The sequence below is a fragment of the Jaculus jaculus genome, chromosome 4, assembly GCF_020740685.1.
Source record: "Jaculus jaculus isolate mJacJac1 chromosome 4, mJacJac1.mat.Y.cur, whole genome shotgun sequence".
NCBI classification, from domain to species: Eukaryota; Metazoa; Chordata; class Mammalia; order Rodentia; family Dipodidae; genus Jaculus; species Jaculus jaculus.
This window is the reverse complement of record NC_059105.1, coordinates 142,719,061-142,742,448: the sequence shown is the minus strand read 5'-3', so window position 1 is coordinate 142,742,448 and position 23,388 is coordinate 142,719,061. Positions and strand designations below refer to the sequence as shown.

At 38.3% G+C, this 23,388-nt stretch overlaps 1 pseudogene; it reads right to left on the bottom strand.

The window, feature by feature from the left end:
• Positions 1-18,859: 18,859 nt before the first annotated feature.
• LOC101612095 lies at positions 18,860-20,105 on the bottom strand (annotated as a pseudogene).
• Between the last annotated feature and the right edge of the window lie 3,283 nt (positions 20,106-23,388).

Genomic DNA, 23,388 nt, shown 5'->3' with positions numbered 1-23,388 from the left:
ATACCTAAATGCATTTTATGTGGAGTTATCACTGAGCAATTCCCCTTCATTTGTCTTTCTCAGTTGCTGTTTCAGTACCATAAAAGTTACATCTGTCTGTTCTGACTCAGCTTTGGGGCTGAGTTAAAATTATTGAGCAACCATGAAATTATTTTCTTGTAAGCGTTTCACCAAATTTCTGAAATGCAACTCAAAATTTGAGGAGAAAGTCTTCTTTAGAAGTGGCTTCCAATTATGTCATTATCTTCATTGACAGTCTTCTGACTATATGATAATAGGAACAAAAACTAATTTTAACAAATCACCAGCTTAAACCTCAGCATTCAAAATATGTCCTTACTTATAAATGATTAAAAATATACATTTACATGATCTCTACTACTTAATGGCAAGGGAAATACAACAAATCACAACAAAAAAGAAACTCCATCTCCTGTAAATGTGAAAAGAATAATTTAGACTATAGACACTGCCTAAAAATATGAATGTGTGTGTGTGTGTGTGTGTGTGTGTGTGTGTGTGTGTGTGTGTATTTACTTACAGATTGGTCCTTTTAAAATATTGTATGATAGTGCTGAGATGAACATAAACAATAGAGTAACAAAATAACACCCACTTTGGTTAAAACATAATTATCAAGTATCCCTGTAATATAACTTTTCCAAACACATTCAAACTATTTAAAAAGCAATATTTTCTGTAACTGAATCTTTTATTCCAATAGTCTGCTGATAAAGAATGTTCACATATTCATGCATTCTCTCATTAAAAGACAGACCTACATTCTTCTTCCATAACACCTTCTTTTTTTTTTTTTAATTTATTTATTTGAGTGTGACAGACACAGAGAGAAAGACAGATAGAGGGAGAGAGAGAGAATGGGCACGCCAGGGCCATAACACCTTCTTTATGAATAGCAGCAAGTCAAATTTAGAAAAATTTAAAGTTTTAATATTTTCTTAGCTAGATAAAGCTAGAAAAAAGAAAATGGAAATTTGGGTAGTGGTACTCAGAACTCAGCTTATCTCATATTTACTTCATATAGAGCAGATCAGGAAGGACAGCTTGTCTTAAATCCTTTCTGGTATCTGTAAAAATACCATATTGAAAATCTCTACAAGGTGTGAGAATCAAAGTAAATGGGAATAAAGAAATATTATGCCTTGTGATAGTTTACAATATCTTAAGAAATTATAAAACATGGAAATTTGGTAGTAATTATGAAATTATTTAACTGAGATAATATTTGAAATGTTGGTGCCAATTATTGAATTATTCAATGTCATCTTCATTTTCTTCTTCTGGGGATGTCCTGCATAATTCTTAAAAATATGGCTAATCTTTATTATATATTAAATTTGACTAGTAAATATTTCTGCATCGATTAATCATTTAGACTCACCTTAGGTATTTATATTTTGACTTTTACATATTCTCATCCTAGTTTCCATAAATGTCTATAAGTGTCTTTGTCTTACTTTATACACTAATAGTGCCACTCCAGCAGTAGTAAGTCCCTAGTTGATCCAGTCAGTTAGAAGCCTTTTTCTGTCCTAGTCTATCAGGCTCATTTTCAGCTCTGCCATGCCTTTCACACTGTCTGACATCTGCAAGTAAGACTTTTTGGCTTAGGCCCTGACTTGGCTTCTTAACATGAAAAGTACCATTTTGGCATTTGGAGTGTGTGTGTGTGTGTGTGTGTGTGTGTGTGTGTGTGTGGAGGGTCTCTCTGTTTTTGTCTTCTTGGAAAAATTATTTTTTCTCAGGAGACATAGACAGTTTGAACAGAAGTTTATTTAGCAAAAGAGGAGAAGCACAGCTCAGCAAACCATACTGTCTGAAGAGAGTTGACTGGGCACAAGGTAGGAAGGAGCAGGAAATAGCACACTAAGTTCTGTGTTTTAGACATAATGTAATGCTTTGTAAATATCTATAAAGTGGATTGTCATTTTTATGACATAAGGAGATGCTTTCTCTGTCTCAAGTTATGGTGGACTGGATCTTCTTTTTTCTTCTTTTGCTGCATTTCTTCCCATAATCTCTACAGAATAAAAATGGTTTTCAAAATCACAATTTGAGTACTATTTTAAGACTTGACTCTTGGAAAGTGTATATGTGTGGTGAATGCTCAAGAGCCATATTTGCTAACATAGTGGGAACAACCTAAATGTGGCTTCAGGGCAAAAGACGAAGAGTCATTTTGACTATCAGCAGAAAGATGTCACTGCAGTTTCCCTTGATTACCTCACAGCGAACTCCTTGTCTAAGGGGCAGGGTTAGGTGGCCTCTTTGGGATAAGTGAATGCTTTCATAGAATCTGCTCTTACTAGTCTGTTGCCATTAGATATATGAGATGTGAGAATGTGTGAAAGACAACAGTACTTGTATACATTCCTACAGCAGGCATATTGTAAGCCTGTTGAAGTTTGCTTTGCTGTTTTCCCAGAACCCTGTCTGTGCTCTTACCTAGTCAGCATGGCTATCACACATGCAGCTAAAGCCTCTTACCTTTTCTTTCCAATATGCAAGAGCTTACTGTTTTAACCCTAACATTCAGCTTAACTATCACAATAGGATGACCATTCCAATATCAATTCAACTAAGACCCAATATTTCCACTATGATTACATTTTCTTCTTATCTGAAAAATAATATAAGTGTTAATAGTATTAGTATTAAAACTTTATGGTGCATGAATAGAATTGTCAATAAAGGGATATCATATGATTAATGAAAGGTTTTTACTCTGGAAGAGGAAAAAATGTAAAATGACATTGAAATAATGAGGGGATTTTATGAAAGGAAAGGAAATAGAAGCACATAGAACACGGGGAAATAAAAGTAACAAGGTTGACAATGAAGGGGAGTAAGGAGTGATTCTTGTAATTTTAGTGCTTGAGAGGAGGATTTTTCATTTAATGATTAAAATGATGAATAAAATGAGATTTTAGGGATAGAAGATAGTTGATACAGATTTTGAAATTTTGCTTTTGAGAGGACACTGAGATATTGGGGGTGGTATATGCCAATGTGTTTTAGAAATTAGTTATTTAATAAGGTTTAAATCATAGAAAAAGAGCCAACTCCATATAATATCATCAAAAGAGTGATAATATGAGAAATTATACAGTAGGATGAAAGTATTGAGATTTTGAAGATGAAATCCTAAAGTTAAAATATAATGCATTAAAAGTCATATCAAATGAATGTGGCTATAAGAAGGTTAAGTGATTTAAAATTAAAAAAAAAGAGAATATGGCAACTGAGGAAGAAAGTTTCTCTTGGAAGTGTGAAGGATATTAATAGTATGGTTTGCAATAAATTTTCTTGTCTAATCCTCTTATGCCACTTCCTGGTAAAACTGAGATCTATATTTATTACTTTTGTTTGTTTCTTTGAGACAGTGTTTTCCTCTTTTGATATCTACTATGTAGCTCAGGGTGGTCTCAAACATGTTACAATCCACCTCCCTCAGCCTCTTGAGTGCTGGGATTGTAGGTGTGTACCAGCATGCCTGGCTAGTCTGTGTTTAAGTATAATATTCTTACACAGCCTAACCAGACGGTCCAGTCTTTAGTAAGATCCCATTAGTCTTTTCCTCATAACTGGTTCTTTAAGCTTAGTAAATTTTCTTTCCACAGTGATGCTCATGTGTATATTTACTTTTCCTTATTTTTCATCATTTTTGTTCAGGATTGAAGAACAAGAAAGAAAAGTGGTGTGTTCTTTATTTCATTTATTTCTGTTTGATAAGCTGACCTCCTGTCCTAACACACTTTCTGTGTTTCTTGAGGGGATTAGAAACACATAGCAGAGAGGGAGAGTAATTAAACAAGAGAAACATCCACAAGATTTGAAAGGTTGAAGATCATCACATTCCTTAATAAGCTAATTGCAAGAGGCATAAGAATAAGAAAAAAAAGAAAGCATTTACTCTTTCTGATGCTGTGACATGCTTTCATATATCATCTGGTTTAATCAGCAAGCCATTTCTATGAGGTTTTTGATACTCCTTCCTTAAGTCATTTGCCAAAGAGGGAAGGCAGGTTCAAGTTTTCTCGTAAGGAAGTATTAAGCTTAAGATTCAAATCCAGTATACATGAGTAGCTCCTGTGCATCTCATGTGTTTTTGTCTTTAATGAATTTATCAATAATGATAAGTGAAGACAGTACAAAAATACTATGTTATTAAAAATGTCAGAAGAAAATAAAATTATACTTCTCTAAAGATTTGGAAGTGAATGATATATTTAAGAATTTGAATCTATGAATTTGCTCAGAACAATAGGTAGTTACATTATTTTCAATAAATTTCAAAACAAGAAAGGCAATAGATGGTGTAAAATCTTGGAGGGTTTGGGAAACCAAAAGCCTTCAAAACTTCTTTGGGTAGAGGACCAGGGGCACATTTTGAAAAGCAAAAACAAAGCCAAAAGAAAATCCTTAGGTTAGACCAAGAGACAAAAGAAAATTGAACTGGTCAGGACAAAAATGTTGGTTAAGCATAAGGAATCAAGAGTGAAGTCTGGTTGTCTCTAAAACTTCAGAAGGTTGAATGGGTTCATTCTCAATAACTGTACATAGCATGAATATATTATATCATTTTCAGAATGATTTAATTATTATCTTCATAATCAGCTTGCATGATAGAGGGCATTGAGATTATTAAAACATATTGCAATATAGAGGTATTATAATAGTTTTAGATTTAGACACAAAATATGTCTTAATACATGGGCTATGCAAAAAAGTGTGCAGAAAGGAAGTGTGGAAGGAAGGACGGAAGGAAAGAAGGAAGAAAGGGAATTTGGGAAGGAAAGAAAGGTTGAAAAACAACAGGAGCATGTGTTCAGTTTATAATTCACATCTGTATGTTATGCAATGTTCATGTTGTTTAGTATTCTAAAGTGCTACAAAACTTAGTATAAAGAGTTTTAGTGGCTGATTTACGAATAATCAATAAATAAACATTGTCATTCTTTTGCGCATAATGCTTCCTCCCAGCTAAACAAGAGTTAATGTTGTGGATATTCAAATAATAATGGTAATCTAGAGCATGACCCTTGCCTTCATGAGCTAATAATGTTTCTGTAGAGATAGAAGAAAACAGAATAATTAGAGAGTATTCATGGGGTAAGCTGTGAAATTGGATTATATATACAATAGAAGAAAAGAAAGGAAAGGTCAATGTCAGAGAAAGTAATCAAAAGAAGTCTACAGAGCAGGAGATGGAACTTACTCTGGGTCAGGAGAAATAAGAATTCTATAAACAGGAAAGGGGTAAGAGAAAACCAAATTAGGATAAAACTAGGAGTCAGGCTCGAAGGTGACAAAGTACATGGGCTTGTGGCTGTAGATGCTTCTTTACATGGCTGAAAATCATCAGAATACCATCAAAAGCAATTGTACAAAAATTTCAGCAATAGTGACAGAGTAACCATGGCACATATTCTGACTGCCTGCAACATTAGGAACAGCAGATCGTCCAGATGGGCCTGCAGAAGCCAGGGATGGGGTGGATCTTTACAAAAATAAGCATCAAGCTACCCATTAAATTGAAAAGCAGAGTCCAGGATGGTGACAGGTTTTGAAAAGAATGGGCTGAAAGGAACATAAGCCACAATTTGGCTTTTCAGAGTCATGTATTTACAAATAGAAAATATCTTTCAATTATAAAAATGAGACTATGGGGCGCCTACATGAGAGGCCTTTCGATTGACATTTTCTCTGAATTTTTGCTCTTAATCATATGTATTTTGTCAATTATTATCCTCTTATCACTGAATATTTACCTAAAGAATTCATATGAAAAGACAACCTGTGATTAAGCCAAAAATTTAATGAGTATTAAATACTATTAAGAGAAAATAGAAATACTAAGAGAAAAGTTGTAAATGTTTCATAACACATTTAAGAGTTAGATATACTCTATTTTTAAAATTTATAGCAGTGCTTTGTTATTTTCATAACATGTAAATTTTATTGTTGCTTAGATTTGGATCATTTCTCTTTCTATGTATTTTTGTATGGTTGGATTTAAAACGTGGTCCTGATTGAATTTTGTACCATCTAAGATATATGATGTTCATGCACACCCATTTTATGTAACTGGTAAGAAAACATACTATCAAACATTTGAGCCTGGGAGATGGTTCAATTGATAAACCATTTGCCATAGATCTCTAAGTACTTGGGCTCAGATCCAGGCCTAAGATCAAGGTTGGAAGCTGAGATAGGCTGCTGTTATTCCAGTGTGCCTAAGGTAAGAAGGGAGACTAAGATAGGAAAATTTCCCAGCAGCTCAGAAACAATGCAGTAAATGAGAGACTTGGCCTTAAAATGAAGTAGGAGGCATGGACAAACCCCGAAATTGTCCTGTGACCTCCACATGTGCACCATGGCTTACCACACCTTCTTGTGCACACATATGCACTCATATACATACAAAAAATAATTTCAAAACTAAGGAATTTCAAACTTTGAATACATTTTGGCACAAGATATATGAATATGTTGTATAAATGAATAAGTGAGTGTATTATTGCCTAAATGAAGCAAATGTATAACTGTATATATTAGTCATGAATAAATGTCTTCTTAAATAATTGTAGCTCACATATTTTGACATTTTCTAACCTAGTACTACTAGATTAGACTGCAAAAAACAGTGTAAATTTTTTCCATTTTGTATCTCCAAATGGAATAAAACATATTGTAGAAAAATATATGAAAAATAAACACATAGGGACTGGAACCTGGTTCAGTAGATAAAGTTTTGCCATTCAATCATGAGAACCTCAGCTTAGAAACCAACAGTCCTCCCATCCCCAAAAATAAAAAAAGAAAAAAAAAAAACAGCACTTGGGAGGCAGAGACGGGGCTGTTTGAGGCTTTCTGACTAGCTAGTAAGGAAGAAATCTCTCACCCCCTCACAGAATTGTATAGTTAGCTAAGAAACTGAGAAACTACATGGTTGTCTGGGAATGGCTTGAGCTCTGGAGTCCAGGACACTAACTAGGAATTCAGCCAGAAACATTGCAGCCTGTTAGTGGCAGTTACAAATGATTGCTTCACTACTGGGCAGCTCACCTTATTCTTTCAATACAAAGGATTTTCAGTTATGATTGACTCAGATATACAATCAGCCTATGACACCTTCCATGATAAGTAGACACACATACAAATATACCTTCTGAATTTAGAATTAGATGATGTCTTGCTTGTAATTAAGCTAACTTGCTGTTTCTATCTTTTCTGTGTTTCTGATTTCTATATAATAAAGCCTATTGCATTGTTCTCAAAGACCTTATGAATTGTGATGTGGCCTGGGAATGGTCATTCCTTCCTGGAATTCCCCCTAGGCAAGGGCTGCTCTGGCAGAGCTCACAGGTAGCTGCTCTCCCTGACTTGCTGAGGTCAGCATGAAAGGCTCTGTCTCAAAACACAAGGTGGATGTGCTAAGAGATGTCTCAGATGATAAATTGCTTGTTGCACACGTGTGAGTAGGAGTGTGGTTTCCCAGTTCCTACTTAAAACCCAGCTCCCATGAGCTTCTGTAATCTCAGCACGCCTATTGTAAGATAGGAGGCAGGCAGAGGGAAGGTAATTTCCCATAAGTTCACAGACAAGCTGAGTTAGTAAATGGATCATTGATGTGGAGTCCCTCAGTCAGTGTGGAATGTGAGCACCCACCCCTGAAAGCTGTCCTCTGACATCCACACAAGTGCTGTGGTGGCACGCGTGCCTGTATTCTCACACATGATCACACACACACACACACACACACACACACACACACACACACATCATACACTAATTACACACACCAAGAAAACAATAAGGTGGAGAATGACTGAGGAAGATACCTCAATGTTGACCTTTGGCCTCTGCACACACACATATATTCCCATACCCCTATACATTCACACACACACAAAACAAACATTACAAATGCAAAGTATGTAAATTTAAAAAATGTGAGAAATCTTAATTTAAATGAATTTTAGAAAAAACTGTGTAATTTTTTTAATTATTCCACAGTGATGAGGTTTCATTATTGAATTTACCTTTTTCTAGTCATATTTTAATGTTTTAAAGAATTATACTTATAGGTAATTATATTTGTTACAAGTATGTTCATATATAAAGTTAATATTAAAACTTGTCATTTTATATATAAGCAGATATGAGTGACTATTTAAAATTCCATATTAAATCCATGACTTGAACAACAATTTACTCATTTGTACAAACATTTTTGTGTTATGTAAAAGAAAATAGCATGGGATACTGAATAATGCTCCCCAAAGAAGTCCTCATCCTGATTTCTAGAACTGTGACTATGGTGCCATTGAAAATGTCTGTCTGGGGATCCATTGCCCACTATGGAGTGACAGTTCCTCTTGTGTTCATAGCCCTGAATTCCAGCCACTCTCAGACTCAGGTTCCAAACACATACATAGACTTGCAGCTCCAAACTAGAGCCAGAGGCTTAGCCCCCTAAACTTTCACATTGTGAGAGGACTTGGTCTAGGTGCTCAATGGAAAGGCTTCCTGCCCAGAGTTGAGAGACACAAAAAAAAAACAGTGACTGGTTATAACTTTGGATATCAGTACCTTAGGTTGTTCGGTTGTTCTCTCAGATCCTCTTCTGATGGAGGTCGTAGTTCTTATGGTCTCAGCACACCATCTCTAGTGCTTACTGAAGTGCTTACTGACTCACTTCTTCCATAGTCTTGACTGCTCAATGCACTCTCATCTTCTAACACTTCTTCCCATTCTTCTTAGTTACATATAGGTTCTGTCTTTGGCTGTACTACAGACTTCTTCAACTGCCTTCTTAGCATCACAAGTTACTGTTGTTGGTATTGGGAAACCTAACTCTTGGAGAATTTCCCTGAAATTTTTCAGTTATGCTATTACTACTAACACTTCTGCTGGGGATGGAAGTATTATGCATTTTTCTCTTTTGTGCAAGGAGCTCAGCAACACTTTCTGTGATAAGGATCCTAAGTAAGAAAAGACTATAGGGGAAGCCTTTATTGGGGCATAATGCAGCAACATTGTGGAGTCAGTGCAAAGGAGAGACACCTCAGCACTCAAGACTTAAAATCACATTAGTTAGAAGAAGGACATGGCCTATATGTTTCTCAAAAGAAGGGTAGGATCAAGACTGAACTAAATCTCCTACATCTTCCCTCCCTCCCTCTCCCCCTCTCCCCTCTATCTCTCTCCTCTCTAACTCTTGTATATTAGTTATCTTTTCCTCAATTTAATAGTGGACACTGACCTGTAACCCCCACTTCCAGCTTGGGCCTACCATCCACAATGAGCTTTTGATCAGAGAAACCTACAAGGTTTCCCAAAACAATGACAGACTTCTGTCAGAGTACTTGATGACCCACCAAAGGCCAGTGGTAAGACCCTATTGCTGAAGACTCCATACGTAGCTGACGCGTAAAATGGAATGACATGGCTGGAAGCCAGGAGAGAGTCAGTCCCCAGACAGTCAGCGTGTCTAGTGCCAGAAGGCGCTACCTAGGCGACTGGGGGAAATGACCAAGATCTGTCCAAGCAACACATTGTTTAACCTAATTAGCAACAAATAACCGGATGTGATGCCCACACAAGTGCAATAGTGGTACACAGCCATGGTGAGGAATCAATTGCTCTTGATTTGGCTAACTGATCCACTCAGTGGTACTAGACCCTTAGCTGGAGCTGGGAAACAAGTCAGAACCATACCCAAACACAAGCCCACTCTACAATATCAAGCTACCATCAATCACAGGGTATAAGAGGGCCTACACCTATCAAACTGTCTATCAAAAAAGTAAGTGTTATCTCAATTTTCCGGGTGCTAACTTACTCTCCATTGGAGAATCTGCTTCTCTTTTCCAGATAGATGCAGATCCTAAGAAGAGAGCTGCCCCAACATACCTCAGAAGGGGCCCAACTGAAACTAAGGACAACTGGCGAAATAAGCAAGGGTGATGTTTTCCTGTGAACTGGATACCAGCACAAAGGGGAAGGAGATCGACGCAGAGAAAAATCAACTCCTACCAAATCAGAGAGCCAAAGCCTCAGAGGCCCCCAACACCTCAGTACTGAAGCAGACCAAAAATGAACCCAACATGGCTCAGGGAAATCTTGCGGAAGAGGGGGCGGAAAGAATGTCAGAGTTACATGTTGGGTCATGATTTGCAGAGACATTTATCATACCAATAACTGGGGGCTAACTCCACAATGCATGACCCATTTTCATTAACAAGGAGGGTCTAATGGGAGGGGGTAGATCACAGATGAGCCTAAATAATGGTACCAAACTGTCTGTATTTACTGAAAAGAAAACTAATAAATTAAATTAAAAAAAAAAAAGAAGGTACACAAATAGTCACTAAGGAACTCTATTACGTATGCATGACTTCACTAATCCTCAAAAAAAATTCAACTCCAAACCATAATGAGAAGTGACTATAGTCAACAAACAAACAAACAAAATGCTCAAGAGTTTAGTGATGGTGACAATGCTATTCACTGATGTGAATGCAACTTATCACAGTCATTCCGGGGGGGGGGGGAATATATATATATATATATATATATATATATATATATATATATATATATATATATATATATATATATATAGCTTTTAAGGTAGCTAAAACTACAACTACCAAGAGATCTACCTATCCTTCTACTCAGCATAAGTCCAGGGAAATGAAATGAATATCTCAAAGGTATGTCTGCTCTTCCATGTTTATTGGAAAACTATTAACAACACTAAGATATTAAATCACCTGGGGTCTCTTCTGAGAGATAAATTGGCTCAGAAAATGTATAAATGTATACAGGGGAATATTATTTATCCATACAAGAATGAATTCATGTAATTTGCAGCAAAATGGATAACATTCTAGACATTAAAGTGAAATTATCCAAGCACAGAAATAGAAAAGCCATAAAGTCTTTCTTGTATACAAAGAAAGTTCATTTTATGGCTATGGAGAACAAAATATTTGTCAGAGGTGCAGAATACAGGAAGAAGGATGCAAGACAGAGATTGGACACAAAAATGTGAGAAGCAGGAGGGCTACTACAATTTCAAAGTCAGCCTGGGCTACACAGTGAGTTCAAGGGCAGCCTAGGATACAGAGTAAGCCTTGTCACAAAACAAAGAAAAAAATGAATAAAAATACATTTAGTCAGGATGGAGATTGTCCAATATTCAACAGATTTACTAGAACTTACAACAATATATTATGCAACTTGTTAATAAGTAGAAATGATATACTCAAAGCTATTCAATATTTAGAAAGAATAACTATTTTATAACACTGAAAGGGGTAATTTTCCTACTTGATCACTTCTCTTGTGTACATGTATCAAATAGTCACATTGTGACCCATAATATAATTAATTAGAATCTTAATTAAACTTTTCTTGAAGTGATATTAATAAAACATACAATAATCAAAATACTTATTATGAAGTGATAAAAATAATGTATGAACCTATGTTACTGTTGCATGGGTACAGAAACAGAAAGACTTACATAAACTACTGTGATTTTTGTTAAAGAAATGAAATCATGGACCCTTCAATTATCCACATTGAAAAAAATTAGTCTTCACTTGTCACCATATGAAGACATGGCAACCACATAGATTCTACATCTTAATGTGAAAGGTTAAATAGTAAAATTTGAGACAGAAATTTGAGAGCATATTCATGAGATTGGAGTGGACATTTTTTAGGTTAGACATATAGGGATTTGAAACAAGGGAAAGACTGTTATTTAGGACATCATTAAAATGAAGCATGCCTGTACAGTAAAAGGCATCAACGTGAGAGCAGAAATACAAGTTCAAAAATGATAGATATTAGGGTGATTTCAGGAAACCATCTTGTTCGGGGCCTGTATGCTCCAGTCTGGTGTGGAACACAGCTTGTTTGGGGCCTGTGCACTGCCAGCCTAAAGCAATGAGAATCCAGGACAACCACAATCTAACAACAACACAAGAATGCATAGCTGACTCCCTAGCAGGAGATGATCCACCTCTTATTTATTTAGCTGGGCCAGGTGGTGCATAACTTTAATCCCAGCAGTTGGGAGGCAGAGAGGCAGATAGGTGGATCATTGTGAGTTTGAGGTCAGCCTGGGCTAGAGTTAGAATCCACCTCAAAAAAAAAAAAAAAAAAAAAAAAAATATATATATATATATATATATATATATATATATATATATGCCTAACATATATACGATTAACAGTGCTAATTCCATAAAAGTGCAATTACATCTTTCTTAATTGTGAAAACAAAGTTTAGTATTCTAAGGATGTTTCAATTCAGTCCTTACATCTTCAAAAACATATATTTCTTATTTTCTTTATGCAATCTTTTCATCATGATTTTCATGTAGCATATAGGAATAACGAATTCTATCTTCATTTAATCCTTATTAAGTCTCCATTTCCAAATTAAGAAAGTCCTGTTTTAGTTGCAGTGGCTTCATTATATTCATACCAACACACCTTATCTTGGTTTGTGATGTTCCTAAGCTCCAGAGATCCTAATGTTAATTTCATCTTTGTTACATTCCTGGATAATCTGCTCTGCGGCTTTGCGCATTGCTGACATACAGAGTTTAGATTTTATTTTCCTTAGTGGAGCTCATTGCTTGGTAGCATTTATCCTGCTCATTCAGCTGCAAGTCTCAATCCCTGTCCATCATGTGCTCTAAGGCCCAGTGTCTGTGTTTTCTTATAACTTTGTTTTTGTTTATTTAAATAAGCTCTTTTAACCCTGTGGGAAGAATTTAGTTGGCCTTATGATAAAAATAATTTAAAACTAGTCTTTCATTTCAAAACTATAATATCCTCTAGCATTCATTATTTTTAAGGAAAATGAACGTGATGATCTCTTTCAATAATGATATGTTTAATATATGATATTAATCTGAGAAAACTGTAGAGAAACAAGTTCAGACAGTACAGTGGTCTAACAATATATTAACACCAGGGTAGCCAGAATAAAAATAAAAATAAAAAAGGTGCTCATAAATAAATCAGAACATTTGTCTGTATTAAACACAGCCCTTGGAAAACCTTCACTGTCTGTGTTAGCATTACCAGCTATCAAAGTTATATAAAATAAGACTGTAAACTTGGGTGTGTGTGTGCATGTGTACATGCACACATTGTGAGGATGTGGGTATATGGCATGCCTGTGGAAGTTAGAGGACAAATTCAAGGTCAGTCTTCACCTGTCCACATCATTTGAGGCAGGGTGTTTTCTGAATGTCATTTATTTATTTATTTATTTGTTTGTTTATTCATGTTTTGAGATTTTGCTCAAACATTGTTATTCTCTGAGATCTCTGTGAGCTTCTGGTAAATTCTCCTGCCTCCACCTCCCACCTCTTAGTCAGGGAGCTGAGCTTACAGGATCCTACCACAGCTTTTGGCTTTTTATATGGAGGATGTGGTGGTCAAACCTGTGGTACTTAGGTATTATCCACTGAGCCATCCCTATAGCCTAGGACTGTAGACTTTATATAAAGCCTAATATATAGACTTACAAAATTATTTGACAAGATGTTATGCTTCTGTGAGCAAAATATGTGCATTTATTTGCTATTTATGCCCATGAGCTATATAATGGCAGTGTTGACCAAGACAGATTACTTGTGCAGCACTGGTCCCATAAGATTATCAAGGAGCAAACACTTCTCTACCACTGACCAATGCTTGGAAACTCACATCACAGCATATTTTTAGTGTTTTCTGTGGTGATGGTGGTAAAAGCAAACAAGCTTATGTGCTGCCAGTTTAATGAACACATAGAAGATAAAACTGGACAGAATATACATTTCCATGCTATTGGTGAATGTATTCATTATATTATGCTTATTAACTTGTAGTAAAGTTACAAGAATGTTTCCTATAAACACCATGCTGTGGTACATAGGCAACAGTTTCCCACTTCTCTTTGCTGTGATTCATGAGCACCTCACTTTTACTTGATTTAACCTTGTGTGATTTTATTTATCATAGCCTCTGGAGAGATAGGCTATTGCACATGTAGATATAATTTAAAGCATAGCTGTCTTATAAGCTATGCCATCAGGGTTTGGCTAAGTACATTCCAAGATGTCAAACAAGGATGAAATCACCTGATGACAGGTATCCCCATTGTTCAGTGATTTATAAGTGGATATGTAATACAAGATGTGATAAGATACAATGGAAGGTTGATAAAATATGTTACCGATGTCTCATTCCACTTCACCTTGTCACTCACTATTCCATGAATTATGAATCCTTGCTGCTGTGACAATCTGTTTCACTCCACCTGATGACTTTGCCATAAGCACTTACCAGAAACAGGTTGGAAATCTTGGGTATGAAGATGCTCATGCAGTGGAATGTAGGGTAACATAAAATGTTTGGACCTTATTTTCCCCCTGGACAAGGCAACTCATAAGTCAGTTCTACCCCAGGCTCTTATTGCATACACACACTGTAGACTATGGTGCTAGCTGTTGATTGTTTAGAAATTATTTTCTTTAATTTTTTATTGACAACTTCCATAATTATAGACAGCAAACCATGATAATTACCCCCCTATGTTCCCCTTCACAAATCCTCTTTATATTACCCTCTTCCCCTCTCAATTATTCTCTCTTTTATTTTGATGTCATCATTCCTTTCTCCTATTATGAGAGTCCTGTGTAGGTAATACCAGACATTGCCAGCTCATGGATATCCCGGCCTATAACTCCCAGTACCAGCATGTGGTTAACACCCATGATGAGCTGTAGATAAGAAAGATCTACAAGATTTCTCAAAAGAAGACAGATTTCTGTCATAGTACTTGATGACACACCAAAGGTTAGTGGTAAGACCCTATTGCCAAAGACAGCATATGCTGTCAGTTTGGAAACTAGAGTGACATGGCTATAATCTGCAAGAGAGTCAGTCTCCAGACAGTTAGCTTATCTAGTGCCAGAAGGTGCTACATGAGCGACTAGGGGAAAATGACCTACCTAAGTCCAAGCAACTCACGGTGTAAGCTACACAGCAGCGAACAACTTGATGTGATGCTCACACAAGTGCAGTAGTGGCACATAGCCATGGTGAGTAACCAACTGCTCTTGATTTGGCAAACAGATCTGCTCATTGGAATGGAACCCATAGCTGGAACTGGGAAACAAATCAGAACCATATCCAAAAAGTAAGCCCACTCTCCATTATGTACCTCTCACCAAACATGGGCTACAAGAGAGACTACACCTATTAAATTCTCTCTAAAATAATAATTGTTATGCCATTTATCTGTTAGTGACTTCACTCTCCATTGGGTAATCTGATTCTCTTTTTTCTAATGGACACAGAACCTAAGGAGAGAAGCACCCCATTGTACTTCACCAGAGCTCCAGCTAAAGCCATAGAGTAATTGGGGGGAATGAAAAAGAGTGCTGCTTTCTTGGCGAATCTGATATCAGCAAAAGGGTAAAGGAGATAGACACACAGAGCACTCAACACCTACCAAAACAGGTATCCAGAGACACAGAGGATCCCAAGACCTTATCACTGAAGTAGACCCAAAATAACCCCAACATGGACATGGCATAGGGAAATTGCAGAAGAGGGGGAGGAAAGATTTTTAGAGCCACATGTCCTCGCCCCCCCCCCCGCCTTGCACAGGGCTCCTCCTCTTTGGGGAATGAGGGTCGTGCTTTGTGGGGTTAGCCATCAGTTATAGGTAAGAGACAAGGAGGAGGCTAACGATGGTACAAACATGTCTATATACATACTGTGTACATAACTAATAAAAAAAAAAAAGAATACTACTGGAAATTTGATAAGGATTACACTAAATACATGGATTGCTTTTGGTAAGATTGAAATTTTCACACTTGATCCTTCCAATTCAAAACTATGGAATGTCTTTCCATTTCCTACTATCTGTAGTTTTTCTCTTGAGTATTTTAAACTTTTTATTGCAAAGGTTCTTCACTTCCTTGGTTAGAGTTATATCAAGGTAAATTATTACTATTTTTGAGGCAAATGTGAATGGGAGTGATTCCCTGATTTCATCTTCCATATGTTTGTTGTCAATATATAGGAAGGTTACTGACTTCTGTTTGTTTATGTTGTTTCCTACTAATTTGTTAAAAGTGTTTACCAGCTCTAACAGTTTGCAGGTAGAATCTTTTATAGGGTCTTTTATGAATAGAATCTTTTTTCTTTCCTTAGAACTTGAAAGTGTTTTATATTTTTAAAAATTTTTTATTAATATCTTTCATGATTGTAAACAATATCCCATGGTAATTCCCTCCTTCACACCCCCGCCCCCATTTTCCCCTTTGAAATTCCACTCTCCTTAATATTGCATCCCCCTCTCAATTAGTCTCTTCTTTATTTTGATGTCATGATCTCATCTCCTATTATTATGGTCTCTGGTAGGGAGTGTCAGACACTGTGATTTGATGTATATCCAGGCTATTTTGTGTCTCAAGGAACATGTTGTAAGGAGTCCTACCCTTCCTTTGGCTCTTACATTCTTTGCACCACCTCTTCTACAATGGACTCTGAACCATGGAAGATGTGATTGAAATATTTCAGTGCTGAGTACTCTTCTGTCATTTCTTCTCAGCACCATGATGCCTTCTGAGTCATCCCAAGGCCACAGCCATCTGAAAAGAGAAGGTTCTCTAACCAAAAGTGAGAGTAGCATTAATATTAAGAGAAGTGCTTACTGGGCAGTTTGGTGAGCATAGTATATACATTTAGCCAGACAGCAGCAGACATTACATCTCTAGGGCTAATGACTACTCCTGTTGTAGGGTTTCAGTATCAGGGATGTATTCCCTTCCATGGAGTGGGCCTTACATCAAGTTAGAGGGTTGGTTTCCCCATAACTGATGTGCCACTATTGAACCCATTGGCCCATTTGGCCTGGCTGGCCAAATATAAGGCTTGCAGTGTTCATTGCTGAGTATCTTCACTGGTGATTTCTCTCTCTCCTATTGAACTGTATACAGTATGGCTTTTGCCAGTTTTCTGTCAGCTGGTCTACATGGAAGAGGGTTTCAGCTCAGCTCTAGCAGGATTTCTCAGTGACCTTTCAGGCCAACTATGTGGGGTCTTTAGCAACAGGGTCTTAACATCTATTCTTGGTGGGAAACCAAGGGCCTTGGTAATGGCCTGCAATGTTTTGGGGGAATCAGGGATTTCCCTGGCCAACAACTCACTGGAAGGTATCATCTGCAAATAGTGATGATTTTTACCTTATCCTTTCCAATTTTTCTTTTTTTGCTTGTTTTGCTTTGTTTTTCAAAGTAGGGTCTAGCCCACACTTACCTGGAACTCACTATATGGTCTCAGGGTAGCATAAAACTCATGGCAATCCTCCTACTTCTGCCTCCCTAGTACTGGGATTAAAGGCATGTGCCACCATGCCTGGCTGCCTTTCCAATTTTTAACACTTTTATGAGTGCCTTTTTCCTTGTTGTTATAGCTAAGACTTCCAATTCTATATTAAATAAAAGTGGGAACAGTGAGCACCCTTGCCTAGTTGGCTGTAGTTTTGTTATAAATAGACTTTATTATGTTGGGATATGTTCCTGCTATTCCCAGTTTCTGTAGTACTTTTATCATGAAGGGGTGTTGGATTTTTGTCAACTTCCATTTCTGCATCTATTGATATGATCATGTGGTTTTTGTCCTTCAGTGCATTTATGTAGTGTATTACATTTATCAATTTGCATATGTTGAAACAACCTTATATCTCTGGATAAAGCCTACTTGGTTGTGTGAGTGGTCTTTTTGATACATTCTTGGATTCTGTTTGCCAATATTTTGTTGACAATTTTGCATCTATGTTCATGAGTGAGATTGGGCTGTAATTTTCCTTTTTTTTTTGTTCTGTCTTTGTGTGGTTTTGGTATCAGGGTGATGCTGGCTTCATAAAAAGAGATTGGTAGTATTTTTTCCTTTCTTATTTTATGAAAAAGTTTGAGAAGCATTGGTTTTAGTTTTTCCATGAAGGTATGGTCAAATTCACCAGTAAATCCATCTATGACTGGACTGTTTTTAGTTGGGAGATTTTTTTTTTTTCTCATAAATGCTTAGGTCTCCATATTTGTTATAAGAATTTATTTAAATGGTTTATCTCATCTTTGTTTGATTTTGGTGACTCATATAAATTTAAGAAGTCATCCATTTCTTTCAGATTTTCAAACTTAGTAGAGTTTATGTTCTTAAAGTATGTCCTAATGATTTTTCTGAATTTCTTTGGTATCTGTTGTAACGGCGCACTTTTCATCTGTAATTTTACTGATTTTTGTCTCTTCTATCTTTCTTTTAGTTGGGTTTGCTAAGGCTTTGTTAATCTTGTCTATCCTATCAAGGAACCCATTTTTTGTTTCATTCATTCTTTGCTTTTCCTTTTTTTTTTTTTAATTTTTTATTTATTTATTTGAGAGCGACAGACACAGAGAGAAAGACAGATAGAGGAGAGAGAGAGAATGGGTGCGCCAGGGCTTCCAGCCTCTGCAAACGAACTCCAGACGCGTGCGCCCCCTTGTGCATCTGGCTAACGTGGGACCTGGGGAACCGAGCCTCGAACCGGGGTCCTTAGGCTTCACAGGCAAGCGCTTAACCGCTAAGCCATCTCTCCAGCCCTGCTTTTCCTTTTGTTTTGGTTTTTATTTCCTTAATTTCTACTTTAACTTTTATTAGTATTATTTCTTGCCATCTACTAACATTTTGTCCCCCCCCCACCTTTCTTTTGAGAGTTAAACAATAATTTATTTAGAGCCCTCTCTCCAGAGCCCTGAAAGGCTCTAAGTCAATTTTTCCGCTTGTGGATCTTTTTTGCCAGTTCCAGGAAGATGGCTGGCAGCAGGGGTGCAGCATGCTGCTCCATGAGATGCAGGAGGCAGCTGTAACTATTTTCTTCATACTTCAGGAACACAGCGGGCAGGTCGAGCTCCTCCTACAGGGCCTTCACCCATGCCACTTTCTCCGGATCCTTCTACCCGTAATTCTCCTGCAAGATCTGGCGCTGCTCAGGGGAAGCCCACTGGAGACACTGGACCACCAGCCAGCTGCACTTGTCCTGGATATCAGTGCCAACCTTCCCCGTCACACTGGGGTCCCCAAAGAGGTCAAGATAATCATCCTGGACCTGGAAGAACTCGCCCATCTCCAACAGGATCTTCCTGGCGTTGGCATGCTCCTTCTCCCCGTCAATCCCGGCCATGTACCTGGCGGCCGCCACCGGCAGGTAGAAGGAGTAGAAAGCAGTCTTATACTTCACAATAGATTTGTACCTCTTTTCGGTGTATTTGTCAAGATCTACATGACCCTGGGGTGCTGTGATGAGGTCCAGGGTCTGCCCGATCTTGGTCTGATAGGAACTCTGCAGGAACAGCACCAGCAAGTTCAGGTAGTAGGGCTACTCCCGACAGTAGAACTTCAGCAGGCGGTAAATACATGCTTCCAGGAGCAGAGCATCCTTGATGGCGTCCAAACCTATGCCTGGCTTTTGATACCAGCAGATCTGCCCCCCAGGGTGAGGGAGGAATCCATAATTTCATCTGACACCAGAAAGAAAGCCTGGAGCAGCTCCACACACCAGCCCATGGTCAGGGCCCTCTGGAGACCGCTGGCATCCTGCTTGCTGGGCTCCATTAGCTCCCACACTGTCAGCAGCACTGTCAGGCCGCGGAGGCGTTGTACTCCAGGACCTCCTTCAGCTGGCTAATGGCACCTCCTGTCTCTGGGTGTCCTAGCTCCCCCTCAGTGAGAACCTTGACAATCTGGGAGAAGTGCTGGATGAAATCCTGCTTTTCTTGGTTATAAGCATCCAGTTTCTGGTTTCCGTTCATTCTGAAAGAGAAGCAAAAGGCTCGAGGCTCCTCTGTCCACACATGGCACCAGCAGCGGGCACTACTGTGCCAGGACCCCAGTACTGGACACCCCAACACCACAGAGGGCCTCCTAAGGGAACCTAGCCACCTTTCCCAGGGTGCCCAGCAAGGAGTTAGCAGCAAGAGGACCCCCAAAGATCTCAGCCAGCGGGACAGGGGCATTGTGTGAGGATATAGGGAGGGACACCAGCCACTCCCTGCGGGGGCAAACAACAACGGCAAACTCCTCTGTCACTCCCAAACCAACTTCTTTACCTCCTGGCTCAGAATGCCACCCGTTTGTGGATTTAAGCTCAAAGAGGATTACAGAAAGGACAAGCAGGGAAGAAAAAGTGTCAGGAGTGACTGAGATCCAACAGATCTTCACTTAAAATGACAGCCAGACTTGATAGTGCTCGCCTTAATCCCAGCAGGCTGAGGTAGGAGGATCCCTGTGAGTTCGAGGCCAGCCTGGGGTTACAGAGTAAATTCTGGGTGAGCTTGAACTAGAGTGAGACCCTACCTCAGAAAAGCAAAAAACAAACAATGGATAAAACTGAATGTCTTGTGCTTTCAAGCCTGCATGCACAAAGGGAAACGGGGTATAAAAGTACCCCAAAACTAGAGAGTTGGAGAACCCTAAGCCATCCTTTTATGAAGACATCAAAAGTTGAGTCTGGAGGTAGGAAATCACCTGAGCTACGCCCAAATGGGAGAAAAGGAGCTGAAACCCATAGGTGCGCTGGGCATTGTGAGCCTTAGAGGGGAGCTGGGACCTGATGGCCACTCTGTGGGCGGGGAGGACTCGCAGCCCGAGTAAACTACGGGCCGGACACACTAGACAGTTTCAAGAAAATGCAAGTGCAGAATTTAGAAATTTCCTAGCACAATAAAGGTCATTTTGTTCCATCGACCCCCAAAACGAGTAATTCCGACTCAGGCTGTTTCCCGTGCCTCACAGCATCGCCACGGACGAGGCCGGGGTCCACACCTCCACCTCCAGCCTCTCACCTGCTCCAGGATCCTTATTTTTCTTTTTCAAGCCCTTAAGATGAAGCATTAAGTTGTTTATTTGTAACCATGCTAATTTCTTAATATAGGCACTTAAAGCTATTGTCTTAGAACTGCCTACGTTGTGCCCCAAAAGTTTTCATATGTTGTGTTCTCTTTGTCATTTGATTCTCTGATTTTTTAAAATTTCCTTCCTGATTTCTCCACTGATCCACTCATCATTTAGTAGTGTACTGTTTAGTTTCCATGATTTTGAGTGTGCTCTATAGTTTTTATTTCTGTTAATTTGTAGTTTAATCCTATTGTGCTCAGATAGAGTGCAAGGAATTATTTCAGTTTTCCTGTATTTGTTAATATTTGCTTTGTGTCATAACATATAATCTATTTTAGAGAATGTTCCATGTGCTGCTGACAAGAATTTGTATTCTTTAGCATTTGGATGAAATGCTCTATAGGTATTTGTTAGGTCAATTTGTTTTATGACCTCATTTAATCCAGGCGCTTCTCTGCTTACTTTTTGCTGGGATGACCTGTCAATTGAGAGAGTGGGGTATTGAAGTCACCCACTACAATTGTGTTTGATGTTATCTGGGACCTTAATTCTAAGAGTTTGCTTGATGAAATTGGGAAACCCCTCATGTTAGGTGCATATGTGTTTAGAATTGTAATCTCCTCCCTGTTGGACTATTCCTTTAATAAATATAAAGTTACTTTCTTTATCTTTCCTAACTAATGTTGGTTTGAATTCTATCCTGTCAGATATCTGATAGCAACACCGGCTTGTTTTTAGGCCCATTTGCTTAAGTGGGATGAAAACAAAGAGATAATCTAAGTGAAAGTCCAATAGTTTGCCCCACACCATTAATCCTTTCAGTAGGGAATTAAGATGTCTGGTATGAAATGGGTTCCAGGTCAGCCTGGGGCTGAATGAGACCTTGTCCCCAATGAAAGAAAAAAAAAAAAAAAAAGGCAAAGGCCCTCTAAATCATGAAATGTCAAAATCAAGAATAGTCAACACCACAATGCAGCTTATATGAGAATGTTAAAGCCAACTATGAATATATCACTCAAATGTAACATATATCCTGCATTGACATAGAAAGAGAAATTTGCTCAAACAGCACAGGCGTATGTACCTTCCTTTGTGTAAGTAGGTCCTGTAACCATGTGAGATGGCTTCTACTCTCATGAATGCTAAGTGCCCACCTCAGTCCCTCTCTTTTGTGCTGTGGACTCAGGACGCTTTTGTTGCTGAATCTGGTGCTCTGATTGGCTGTGCTGGATGTCATGTGGCCAGGAGATAGATGAGTTCTCCACTGGTTAACAGCACTGGCGGTTGGTGGAAGGGAGGCTGTGAAGGATGCCTAGAATTGTACCAGAGCTGCTCAGCTGCTTCAGTTTGGATCTCCTTTAGCAGCTGCTCAGCTGATCTCTGCTGTCTTCTCCTTTGTGTTTCCCAACTTTTCAAGGAGGTTGGTATGAGTGAACATGCCTTCACCTGGCTTCTGCTCCGACAGCTCTGCACAGCACTTGGAGGAGGGCACTGGCACAAAGGAAGGAGCCACTCTTGGCTGGTTTCCTACTCACTAGATGCTCTGGGTCTCTCTTGTTTCTCTGCAGTGGTTGGTAATTCCTTATGCACATTCATTTTTCAGTAGAAGAAAGTAGTTTGCTTTATTTCTGCTTATTATCCCCCCCGCCCCCGCAGGCTATTTTGGCATGGCTACTACACTGTCATCGTACCTGAAGCTGGCCTTTTAGAAATCCTAATGACCCATTTTGGAAGTGCTGACTTGGAATCTCTGATGATCAGGCTCCAGAACTTGTTCAGACTAGAATTGAATTGTTTTCTATACAGGAATTTATGAAGCAGTGTCAGAAAACTTTTCTTCAAACAGTTTTCCATTGTAGTGGTGGCAAATTTCACCATATTTATGTTGTCCAAATGTCATAGATTTATAACCCTTGACATTAGGGGAATGTCAAGCTGTGAGTAGACTGAATTAGGCTTGAGGCATTAGGAAGGAATATCCTTCTTACCTTTACTTATATTTGCCTGAGGTCTTTTCTGCAAATTTGTTTCCAGAAGCACCATGTCAGCACTCTTCTTTCAACATTCAGTTTCTATGATCACTTTTTCTTGTGCTGTCTGATTCCCTTGAATTCCTCTTGTAGGAATCCTTGTGCTACCTTGGACATCAGAATAACCCAGTATTATCTAGCTGTCTTAAATTCCTTATATCTGAAAAGTCCATTTTGCTGGGCAAGGTAATACAGTCTCAATACAGGAGAAAATAACATGGATATCTTAGTGAAGTATTACCATCATTCAGACTATATAATGTCACATGGTAAATATTTTACTAATATCTTTAAGAAGCATATTCCAAGCTATTATGTAGGCAACATGAACACTAAGAAAGCTCCTGCTTTGTTCATTTCAGGCTTTTGCCTA